The 13,010-nt window shown below is 38.7% G+C and overlaps 1 non-coding gene across 1 annotated transcript; it reads left to right on the top strand.

Moving 5' to 3' along the window:
- The first annotated feature begins 12,672 nt into the window (after nucleotides 1-12,672).
- LOC120266044 lies at nucleotides 12,673-12,780 on the top strand. The gene has a single exon (XR_005537888.1). It is a non-coding gene; the product is annotated as a small nucleolar RNA R71 (small nucleolar RNA).
- Nucleotides 12,781-13,010: the final 230 nt, after the last annotated feature.

Below are 13,010 nucleotides of genomic sequence, written 5' to 3'. Positions count from 1 at the left end.
TCCCAAACATTATGTCTTTATAGCCCATCTTTGCTTTTTTTATTTCTCAAGGCATTCACAACCTATATGCATAAAAGAACACCAAATACACAATATGAGACAGCAATACGTAACTGAACGAAGTACACTGATCACCAAACCAATGTTGTGTGCATGTTCTACAACAAACATGAAATGAAGGCCCAGACCAGACAATGAATTTTGATTAGAACCTTGTCTTTGGTCAATTCTTTAGTGTACCTTGCATGTTTATGAAACAATGCAAGTGAAAATGTACAACATCCACATAAGATCCAATGTTACAAGACAAAGATATTAGAGACATGACATGAGAGCTTGTTACAAGGTATTACACCCAATTTTGTTTGCTGGCCAACGTTCATTATGTCTGCCAGGACAATTCCCCACATTATTAGTATGTTTATCAAACTCCCAAAGTCCATTTGTACCGTATGACTGTAGTCTGAAATCATCCTTTTAGGCATAGCAAAATTAGCAAAGAGTTACTTAGGAACCTGCCTCTAATAATAGATATAAAATTATATACATATAAACAGTCATATCCTTTCGTATATAGTAGTAAGAAAAGTTTACAAATCTAGTCATCCAAACATAAGCAGCAATAAATATACGAATTGCATTGTATATTTGCAAAACAGCAAAATAGTGGTACATCGAAAAGAGGACCTAGGAAGACAAAAAACAGTAATGAATCATCCACAATGATTTTCCCACATACTTTTTTTTGTAAGTAATCGCATTTTAAATACCTCAACCAAAAAAAAAAGGATTTCTAAGATCTCAAGTCAGTTATAAAAAGATCACAAATAAGACTCTTCCAAGAGATAAAAACCAGTCAATTTACTGAAACCTATTTTATTTTATTTGTTCGTTCGCTAATTAGATTCTTTAAGTAAAACAAGCTAGAGATCATCCATTCCACCCACCATGACACATGGAGCTCAAAAAGAGTTCTAAGTTACAACCTTGAGTGTTCCATTTCTAATAAACTAATAACAGACAATTCCATACCATCGTATACTGACACACTTATTAGTTAACATAAGATCCAAATATGGCAAAAGAATATTGAATGATGACCAGCACTTAAGGCCAATATATGGAACAAATTCCAAGCCTAATTGTTTTTTTTTTTTTTGCAGATCTAACAGTTGGTTTTCACTTGAGCATACCAGCATGGAATCTAGATTCTAGAATTGGGATTGCAAGTTACCAATCCATGAACTTATAAATCACAAACCTGCATCCAACCCTTCCATTCTTCTGTTTGATGTCTTTTCAAATAAAGTATGGTTTTTCCAGAAAATGCAGATTTTTCATGGTTCTTTGTGAAGGAAGTTATTGCTGAATCTATGATAAACAACATGTAGAGGAAGACAAACAGATCTCGGCTATAATTCTGACACAGTAAAATTGCCAATTAGAGTTATATAGAAAACTATTACACAAACTTCTTTTTTGATTGATAATTTCTGGAAAGAGGTGTGTATATATACATAGCAGTTGATTAACTTCAACATTTACTGATTAGTATTTATTCTTGTTTGATGTATACCTACCATTATGATGTCATGTAGATAACATCAAGATGCCAAGATTAAAATTGACGGATATGAAAGTAATCCGATCTGAAACAAATCCCAGTCGATTTGTTGCTACATCTAATGAAGGTGGGATGTCATCTGCTCAAATGCTTGATGCTCAACCTCGCACCTCAAGTCACTCATTAGATATTGATTCAAACCGCAATGGAGATGACAAAAACCAAGACCATGGTAATATACATGAAAATACCAGTGGCTCGGTTAATGTAAACACAGGTATTTTGTGCAATTAATTTCCCAAAAACAACTTTTTTGAGTAATGGATTAAACCATTTTGTCTTGCCGAATAGGCACATGAATTGTTTTAGTTGACAATGCGGGACACTATAAAGGAAGAGGACGAACAACTTTGAAGGAGTTATGGGCACTACCTCCACAAGATAAAGTATTGTTCAGTGCAAATCGGCATGGACACATAATTGGGCCTGAGGTACAATTGTTCACTTCATTCTTAGGTATGATCACTCGCTCTAACCAGAAGATTGGTGTCCAATATGAGAGTTGGCATAAAATGCCGAAAACATTGAAGGACGAACTATTAAACTTCATCGAGGTATTCTTATATGGTTAAATTTACGTTATGCATAAGGTGCTCTTTATTTACAAATCAATCTTATTATGGTCATAATATTTGGTTGAAATTATGTTTGGTTGTCAAATAGATGCGCTTTGTTCTTGAAATCCCAAAAGACTATGTGCTTAAGTCTTTTGGAAAGAAATGGAAGGACTACAAACATGATTTGAAGAAAAAATATTTCAAAAGAGAGGATGGACTGCAAGCAAATAAAGAGAACCATCCAGAAGGGACCATTAGCTGGCAATGGGAAAGAGGTAGTTCATTCTTGGTACTTGAGGAAAGGGGAGGTAGGAATAATATATTGTTTATTTTAAATGTAATAATCATGGTATCTTACATATGTAATTTAATGTTCATGTTATTATGCAGGAATCAGAACAAGTTGGGGTTTCCTCGAGAAAGCAACAAAAGTACACACACACTTCTGGTTCAAAAAATTTCGTGAGAAAAGAAAATGAAATGGTAAGAAATTGTTAACTCTTTCAAGTCTTCAATATTTGGTTATGTACGATTTTTTCCAAAGAGTACGCTTTAGCTGTGAAACATTACTAATCTATATTTTCTTGACTTAGGAGCTTAGAAGTGGAAAGAGAATAGGACATTTTGAGTTTTTCAAAGCAGCCCATACTAAAAAAGATGGATCATATTTAAATAAAGAGACAGAAGACATTTTGGTACTGAGTCTTTTTCCATTATTCTTTCTTATATTGATTTCTTTAGAAATAACATTTGTTAAAAGATTTTACATAAATGTAGGAAAAGACAAATGAAAAACTAGCTGAATATGAATCAATAGATGGGGATGAGGGAATAGTTTTAATAGAAATTTTGACTCAGGTGATTGGAAAAGAGCGACATGGTCGAGTAGGAGGGCTTGGATTGGGTCCTACACCTACAACATATTACAGCCATTCAAGTAGTCATCATCGTGAAACATGTGGTGGTCATTCATCTGAATGAATAGATTTTTGCCAACAGATGGATGAAAAGTTCCAAAAGATGGAAGATGAGCTTGGGCGAGAACGTGCTAATTACAACGCTCTTTATAATTTCTTGCAACAGCAATTCCCAGGAGCAACTATCCTCCCACCTACCATAGTTGGATCATCTTCTTAATGACAAGTACTTCAAACTTGTAAACTAGGAATCAGATACATTGGATACTTCCATAAACAAAGTTATTATTTCATTAATTTTTGTGTTTGTGTGTGTGTGTGTGTGTGTGTGTGTGTTTGGGTGATGCTCTCTATAAGTTATTATTTCATTCTTATTTGCATTTCTATATTTTAAACATGTAATTGTAGTTATTGCAGAATCAATGCATTGGATCTCAGACCCCTAATGCTAACACAACCGGGTTAGTGTGCATGTTCAAGTAATTGTAAATTAAATAAATAATGTTATGTTTGTGAATACTATCTAATACACTAAATTATTCTTATAGAATCAGACTTCTCCAGAACATTGATGCCCTCTTAGGAGGTTCGATGATCAAGACCAATGAACATTTGATTTTTTTCACACTTTTTTATGTGATTTTATATGAACTTTAATGGTCTTGATGTCTCTATAAGATTTTCCCACAATTTTACATATCATATTTTGTTACATACTTGTGATTGAGAATGAGATTATTCAAGGTCTCTCTAACTTGATTTATATATCTTTGTGGTATTCAATCACTAGAATGTAAATTATATATTGCTTTGATATTTTTGTTTATTAACATATAGAGAACCTTGAAGTGTTTTTTGGTTTTTAGGTAATATTCAAGTTTGTTACAGGTATTAAATTTAAAAATATAAAAAAATATTACAGGATTTATTTAATTGCCGGCGTTTACTTAAAAACGCTAGGATAATTAGAAAAATGCCGATTGGGTTTTACCGGCGTTTATCGATAAAAAAAAACACCGTAAGATTGGTGATATTTATATTGTAAATGCCTGGATACTGGTGGCGTTTATAATATAAACGCCAGCAAATTAGTACCATTCTCGGAGAATCGGCTTGACCATTGCTAGTGCCTTATTATGAAATGCCGCAAATTTTAGTGGCATTTTAAATTAATAAATGGCGAGATATTGGGGCGTTTATATTATAAAAGCCAGCAAATTCTTACCATTCTCGCAGAATCGGGTTCACCATTGCTGGCGCCTTATATGAAACACCGCATCTTATAGCGACATTTTTAACTTAAAATGCGGCCAAATGACGGCATTTATATAAAAACGACGTTCCTTCAGTGACGTTAGTTTTCCCGGAGTTTGCTCCGGTGTTTTCAGAAATTGCCATGGTGTGATTTACTGGCACTTATAAATGCCACCAAAGGTCAATATAAATACTTGGGAAGACCTAATATACTGTAGTGAGTCCGGATCGATGGTCTTGTGGAGCCGCCTCATCTTCTCCATAGGTTCCCTTGTCAAGCCTAGGGCACACCTCGCCGAATCGATGACTACGAAAGCTTCTGCAATACCTCTCTTCCAAACGAACGTGATGTCGAAGGCCATAGAACCACTTTAAAAACATAGGTAAAGCCCCTCCAAACCCTAGCCGCGAGCACCTCCAAAGATAGGCAAAAGATGGGAAAAAGATCCTTCAAGAATCCTCAAAACGCTGTATTTATAGGGGTTTGAATCGGGCATCCACATGGGCTTATGGAATTTTCACACGGTCGTGTGGATTTCCAGAATTCAGTTTTCTGCGAGATGTGAATAGTAACTACTACATTGATTTTTGCTACAGTACTTTGCCAAAATGCTCCCAAATCCACTCATTTTCATCGAGTCCACATGAATGGGCACACATCCATGTGGTAGATAGCGTTTTATCTTCAATGAAACAACAATGCCGGAGCTCTTGCTATTGTTGCACGAGTCAGAACAAATGAGTGTGACTGCCTTTGTGGCCCTCCACTTTGTATATTCTCTTACGCACAATAGTGGTTGGCACACACCCACATGTCTTTGAGCACAACTTGTGTCTTCACCTTTGTTCGATCCAAGAACTTCATCACAATCACGTCCACAATCTACTTTTTATTTCTTGCATCCAACTTTGTCTTCACAACCCTACATGCACAAAAGAACAGAAATACATACGAATAAGCGATAAAATCTAATAAAAGTGATTCTCAATATAAGAAAAGAATACTTCGTATTACTTATTGATTGATTCCCCACAAGTGTATGGGATCGCCAAGTAATACCCTATGAGTGACACAGGGGTCATATTCCACGGGACCAAGGAATTATTATTACTCACTCCTCATCTATTATCTAGCCTATAATTCTTAGTAAGAAGAACAAATTAAATAAAATAAACTAAGCTAAGCAAATTCTATGGCCGGGTAACTAGCACACGGATGTAAACAAATAAGGGAGTATCAAGTATGAGAAGGCAGTGTTTGGACAAGGAATCCACCTAGGGTTGTTGTTAAGGCCCCAAACTAGGATGGTTTAAAGATGCATTGATGATAGTTGAGACGAAGAGATCTCAAGAGTAGATTAGCCCCAATATCTCGGCGACTAACCCCTGATCCCATATGAATGTCAATCGGAATCTCTTCCAAATCAACACACCTATGATCGCATTAAGTTCTAGGAGTTCTCTAATAGTAGTGAACCTATTCTTCTTCGGCTTAAACCTAGAAATGGAGGGCTACCAACACCCGATCTCTCAGCGTGTCAGCACAAGTATCCCCTTTAAATCTTTCTTAGATCTTGTACACGTGAGTAGGTCACATCTACGCATACAACTCATAATAGAATCACGGATTTCTCCATACATGTAATTCTAAGCATCAAGGCACAAAAGATTAAATATCAAACAACCATCAAATTAAATGAAGAATAACATCCCAAGTTCTTACAGAAGATGAACCCTAGGATTCATCCAAATCCAAACACAACAATAAGTTAATCCATAATGATAAGGGACACTTATACAACATATAAGGAAGACAAAAACATAAAAGAAGTAATGAAAACCCCCTCTAAGTCAAGATCCCCTTGAATGGATGAAGCTTCGAATGGTGATGCAGCTGGTGGCTTTGATCTTCAGTCCAACTCCTTCTCCTTTGCTCCTCTCCCTCTTGGTGATGATATGTGCTCGTTTTCCACAAGGATCGTCGCCGGAAGATTGCTGGAAGGCCTCAAGGAAGTGTGGTGGCGGCGGCCCAAATGGCTAAGGAAAAGTCTCTCTTTCTGCCCAAGAACTTGGTATTTATACTCTCCAAAGCATACGGGCCGTATGGGGTGCCATATAACAGTAAAAATCTAAATTTTTGCTTCATACAGGGTACATACGGGGTGCATACGGCCTCCATATGAGCTGTATGGGGGTTGCATGAAATTCTGGGCAGACAGCTTCAAACTCGTTCCGCTGCTATAGTTTTGCTACAGTACCTTTGCTACATTAACTCAACTACAGTGATTTTGGGATTTTTTTCTTCTTCTTTTCACCTAAATGATATCATCGTGTTCTTCATAGCTTTCTTATGCTCTACAAAGCAAATAGTACACGATTAAGCGCAAAACGGGCATCAAACCACACAAAATACATGCAAAGTATATAAGATACATATAGGAAAATACCTACATTGAGACATTTATCACTTATACACAAGCACTTATCAAAGTCCCCCACACTTAAGCTTTTGCTTATCCTCAAGAAAAAAACAATATTCAAGCATATAAGAAGGAAAATTGGAAGTGCTTGGCCTTAGGTTCACCAAAAGCATGCAAAATAGGCATTCTACAAGTAAGGAAAAATTCCAACATCGAATAAGAGGAATTATTGCTCTAGCTAAAAACTTGAATAAAAAAGGACAACAAACCCGATATTGTGTAGTGTGTGTAAACTCACTCAAGTCAACCCAACATGTACTCCTCAAAGTTTTTATTAAAAAGTGATTGATTTATATACAAAAAGAAAAGGTAGTAGCTTCACACATCCTCTAAGGTAGCTCTTTCCAAAGCGGTTGCTAAGGTGGCTTTCACACTTTCGAGGTGGTAGTTCTTTCTACTGGGGTAGTAGCTTTCACTCATCCCATGAGATAGCTTTTTCCCTCGTTAGGGCATAACTAGTATCCAACTTACGAGAGTAGCTTCATACTTCATAGGTTGTATCTCTTTCCACCCCCAATGCACAACCAAACAAACATAATTTTTTTCACAGAAATTAAAACAAGAAACAAACTAAAAAGCAGTCCCTTAAATGTCGAACTTGATTTTCCACAAGGTTTAATGAATAAGTAGTGTTAATCGGGAAAAATCCATAAAATTCAAGTAAAAACTAGAGCATGATAGTATTCAATGTTAAAAATTCTCCTAAACTTAAGAATACAACTATTGCAACTAAGGTGAACCGCCATTGCCTACATGAGCACGAACAATGAATTCATAAGTATAAAACTTGCGTAATATGAACCCCCCAACACTTAAGATATATATTGCCCTCAATGTATGCATGCACACACAATAAAGTAGTATCACAATTAAAAACATGTTTGGAGGTGGGCAATTGAAACAATACTCCCCTGACACTTAGTGTACATTTAATGGAGCTATATTCATTCAGAGCTAAGTTCCAACCGATTGTGGAGCACACACGGCCATGTGAATACCGCACAAGACCATCTACAAGTATACACAAGTGGGTTCAGTGAAGCTTAATTAAAATAAAACAAAATAAAATTGAGTCTATAAAGAAATGGAAATGAAATACAACTCGAAACAACTAAAAAAATAATAGATAAACACAGAAGGAAGATCCTTTCTTAGTGATACAAGTGCAAATAAAATGTAGAATGAAAAAATGGAAAACATAAAGACAAATAAAGATAAAGACACCTCAAGCATCGGTGTCCTGCTCTGCTATCTTTGCTGATGCTGCTAGTGATAAAACTGCTGCAGGTGGATTAACTGGTGCTGCTGGTAGTGTTGGGGATGATAGAGGAGTGCAGGGTCTCATGACAAAAGGCGAGGTCACATCTCTCTCAAGTAACTGCTGTAAAGTGTCGAGAGGCGTAATCACCTCGGCATGGCTCACGGCCTGTATCATGCAAACCTCAACCAAGTCGCTCTATAGTACCCCTACAGCACTCTTGAGCCTCTCAAAGTGATCATGGGCTCGAGAAAGAGAAATGATCCGAACTGGTGGTGGCTCCTGCGCTGTAGAGGGTTCCTCTTTCTCCATATACTTTAGCTGCGTCTCAGGAACACGCTAGACCCCTCGGCTGTATCACCTTCACCCTTGGCCGTCTCTGGTAGGGGCATGATCATAACATAAACCCCCGTCTCTGTATCTGAGGATCACGCCCATCAGTCTCATCGTCTCTAGGACGAGGGAGAAAGGTACAATCATCTTCTCAGTCCCTTTGACCGCGTCTATTAGACCCATCCCGATAATGGGCCTGGTAATGTAGGAGCCTAAGAACAATACTCCCACTCTAGTATACTTGCCCCGCTGATGCAGATACTCAGCCAATATATACCCCAGATGTAGCGGCTTGCTCTGTACCATAGAGTATAAATATAATAACTTTTGTCTGCTCAAAATTCCGGTACTATCACCACGTCCGTTCACTCATCTACTCAAGACGGCATGAATGTATCTATAGGCTGGCCAAGAGAGGCACGTTGTCTTGGACACACTTGGCTCGTAATCACCTTAGCCACACAATGTCCTGTACGGGCGCTGAAGAGTCAAACTGCCTGGGTAATTAGTATGTAACTGTTCATACTCCTCAGTATTTGTGTAGGCCTCATTGTACAAGCCAAGTCTGACTAAAAACTCCATGATGCTCATACTGTGTTACTAACCAAGCGCACGGAACTGAATCGCATCAATACTTGAGAAACTGTTGTGCAAACGATTTAACTCGAAATATGGAAGCACCTATAATGTGAGCATACGGATAGCCGGCTCTTGGATGAACAATAATCTGTGCCAACTACCCACCGCAAGTAACTCCTCAACCTCATCTACCATCTTGTCCCCTAACTATATCTCTCGCAATGCACTCAAATTGGGAAACCAAGATTGGTTGAACTTGAGCTTCGACAAGCGCTCAAACCGAGCCTGATTCTCGAGAATTGTGAACTCCATATGCTCATACTCATGAGAAGGCTCACAAGGATGCTTGCCGGCGCTTTCATTGATCTAGGGAGCCATATCTACAAGAATTGAAAAGAAAACAATAAAATTTCATTTGAAAACCTAATTCTGTAGAAATCCAGATGGTTGTGTGGAAATTCCACACGCCCATATGGATCTTCGGGGCGGGAAAGCCACATGGCCAAGTTAAAAAAATCCTCCAAATACATCATAAATTCATTCTAAAATAGTTCTAAAAGCATTCACCTACCAATCAAGCATGAAAACGATGCACAATCAGCCTAATAACTCAAAGAAATCAAGATTGGTCGAAGAAAAGAGAAAGGGAAAGCTTACCGATGAAATGGGAATGAAAAACATTGAATGTGGCAGGAAAACTCACTCAAATCTCTATAAATAGACAGTGAATGGTCAGGAAGGTGAAGAGAGGCATTCTCTGAGCAGTTTTGGAGGTATAGAATAAATGGGCATGAGTAGGTTTTAAAGAAAAATTGCGTCTCTTAACATTTTGTGCATCCACACGAGCATGTAGAAAATTACCCACGCCCGTGTGATTCCCAAGGGGTCGATCACGGGGTGAAACACACACCCCTATGTGCTCTCGGGATAGCCTCTGATTGTCTCTGAACGCATCCACACGGGAGTGTGAAAATTACCCACGCCCTTGTGCCCGACCCACAGGGGCACCCACATGCCCCTGTGGCTTCTCTGTTCTCCAGAGAATTTTTTTAAGTGTTCCACACGTCCCTGTGGAAATTCCACATGGTGGTGTGGATACTCACAGGGGTACTTACACACCCCTGTTTGCTCTTTGGATGGAGAAGAAGTCTCTGCAGAGTTTCACACGGGCGTGTGGAAATCATCCACACCCGTGTGCCATTCACAAGGTCATCCACAAGGGCAGACACACACCTCTTTGTCTTCTCGGGATGGAGTCTGAGAACTCTGTAAAGATCCACACGCCCAGTATGGAAATTACCCAAGGGCTTGTGACCGTCACAAGGCCATTCACAGGGTCACTCACATGCCCCTGTGTCCTCTCAGGATGAGCTCTGAACGGAAACACATGCCCGTGTGTCTTCTCTAGATGACTCAGAAAAAATTCTCTGGATGACTCAAAAAATACTACAGACTCTTTAGAAAATTTCTGCCATATTCATGCACATACAGAGACTGTATAAACACTGAAAACTTGAATAGAGAATAATTAAAACATGTTCAAATGACCAAAAACTTTGCCAATTACAATGAAGCACACTAAAACACCAATGCTCCACGAAAAAAAAACAATAGCATGCAAAGATCAATACACCAACACTAAAGCTCTTATTCATGCAAGTACTAAAGAAAAACCTAGAAAAAATAGTAAAGACTTGGGTTACCTCCTAAGAAGGACTTGTTTAAGTCACTAAGCTTAAGGTACCTGTTCTTACCTCATGGGGGTTGATGAATGAATGTTACCCTCTTACCTACAACTTGAAAGCATGATGAACACAATTATTTCAAGGTAGAGAGAAAGATTATCGAGCTTGTTACCACACAAGGGTTCATCACCCTTACTCCGTGAATACATATCCCCATTAGCATTAGGGGCACTTCTTGTGACATCTCCTTGCTATTTTCAATTTTTTGATGATCCTCTTCATGACTCTCGGGGTAGGTTGTACCTTGTCCTCTAGACTAAGTGACAAGATTTCTTCATTCTCTACCTCTTCATCTAGCCACCACTCTAATGGGTCCAGACACAATATTTCTTATACATAATCATCAATCAACTCATCAGTGGAGTCAAGGAAAATACAAAGTATCATCAAAATCAAGAGAATGTCGCATGGATTCGGTGAGGCGGTATGTCAACTTGTCATCCAACTCTTAGTGTCAATTCCCCACCATCCATGTCAATGAGAGCTTTGGAAGTATGGAAAAATGACCTTCCAAGTATCAATGGGACCTAGACATCCTCATCAACATGTAGTACCACAAAGTCCGCTAGGAAAGATGTACCTATCAACCTTTACAAGTACATCCTCAATGATGCCCCTTAGATGTCTGACTGATCAATTGGCAAATGGAAGTGTCACCCGAGTGGGCTTAGACTCTCTCAAGCCTAGCTTCTGAAAGAATATATAAGGCATGACGTTGATGCTTGCACTTGAATCCGCCAATATATTTTCTTCACCCAAGTTACCAATATTACATGGAATGATGAAGCTTCCAGGGTCCATTTTTCTTGTTCGGCATATTCTTCTGCAAAACTGGCGAACATGAAGCATCTAAGATCATATACGCACTCTCCTCCAACTTCCTCTTGTTAGTCAAGAGGTCTTTGAGAAACTTTACGTATCGAGACATTTAGGACAACGCCTCTACAAATGGGATGTTGATGTGCAACTGCTTGAATAGAGCCAAAAACTTCTTGTATTGCTCATCATTTTGGTTATTCTTCATCCTTGAAGGATAAGGGATTCGTGGCTTGTAAGGTGGGGGTGCCACCTCTTTCTCCTTAGCTATCTCCTCAACCTCCACTTCCTTGGGTGACACAACCGTTGTCTTCTTAATAGGGAGCCTACTCTTAACTTCATGACCACTTCTCAGAGTGATCACCTTCACATATTCTCTTTGATTTGTCTCCGTGTTGCTAGGCAAACTCTCTTGAGGTCTTTTCCAAAAGTGAGTTCGCAATTTGTCCCACTTGATTCTCCAAATTGTGCAATGATGCGGTGTGGTTGCGAAGTGTGGCTTCAACCGATTGAAATCTCCTATGCGACAATTGAATAAACTTGGTGAAAAGCCTTCTCCAAATCGGTCATCGGGTTCTCTAATTCTTAAACTCTACTCTCCATGTTGTTGTTGGAAACCCGGTGCTGCCATGACCTTCTGTTACCCTTGATTACTCCAAGAAAGGTTTGGGTGGCTCCTCCACCCCGTATTGTAGGTATTGCTAGGTGGATTTCCTTGACCTCTCATTGCATTGCCTACAAAATCCACCTGTTCCACTGAAGATGTACCACTATTAGCAATTGGGCAATCAGATAGAGCATGTCCTCCCTCACACCCTTTACAACTCATCATTGCCGCTAATCTAGAAGAAGTTAGAGTGTCTAACTTCTTGATCAAAGACTCAACCTGGGCCACCAATGGTGTTAATGCATCGATCTCATAAAGTCTAGCTATCTTCTTCTTGTTTCGTGTGTTCCACTAATAACTATTCATAGCCATCTCTTCAATGAGTTGTTGGGCTTCTTCAGGAGTTTTGCTTTCTAAGGTACCTCCTACTGTAGCATTAAGTAATTGCCTCATGCTTGGGTTCAAACCATTGTAGAAAGTGTGGATAATCATCTACTCGGGGAACCCATGCTGAGGACATTTCCATAGGAGATCCTTTAACCTATCCCATGTCTCAAAGAGAGACTCCAATTCCATTTGAACAAATAGAGGATATTTTATTCCTAAGCTTCATAGATTTTTCGGGAGGAAAACATCATGCAAGAAAAACTTCTACCATCTCCTCCCATGTAGTGATCGATGCTCTTGGTAATGAATGCAACCATTGCTTTGCTATACCATTCAAGAAAAATGGGAAGGCCCTCAACTTGATAGCATCATCCATAACACTATTAATCTTGAGCATGTCGTACACTTTTAAGAAGTTCTCATTATGATTGTTTGGATCCTCATCAGCCAAAC

Source organism: Dioscorea cayenensis, chromosome 7 (genome assembly GCF_009730915.1).
Source record: "Dioscorea cayenensis subsp. rotundata cultivar TDr96_F1 chromosome 7, TDr96_F1_v2_PseudoChromosome.rev07_lg8_w22 25.fasta, whole genome shotgun sequence".
Taxonomy (NCBI): domain Eukaryota; kingdom Viridiplantae; phylum Streptophyta; class Magnoliopsida; order Dioscoreales; family Dioscoreaceae; genus Dioscorea; species Dioscorea cayenensis.
The sequence above is the reverse complement of the archived record's forward strand: the minus strand, read 5'-3'. Positions and strand labels throughout refer to the sequence as shown.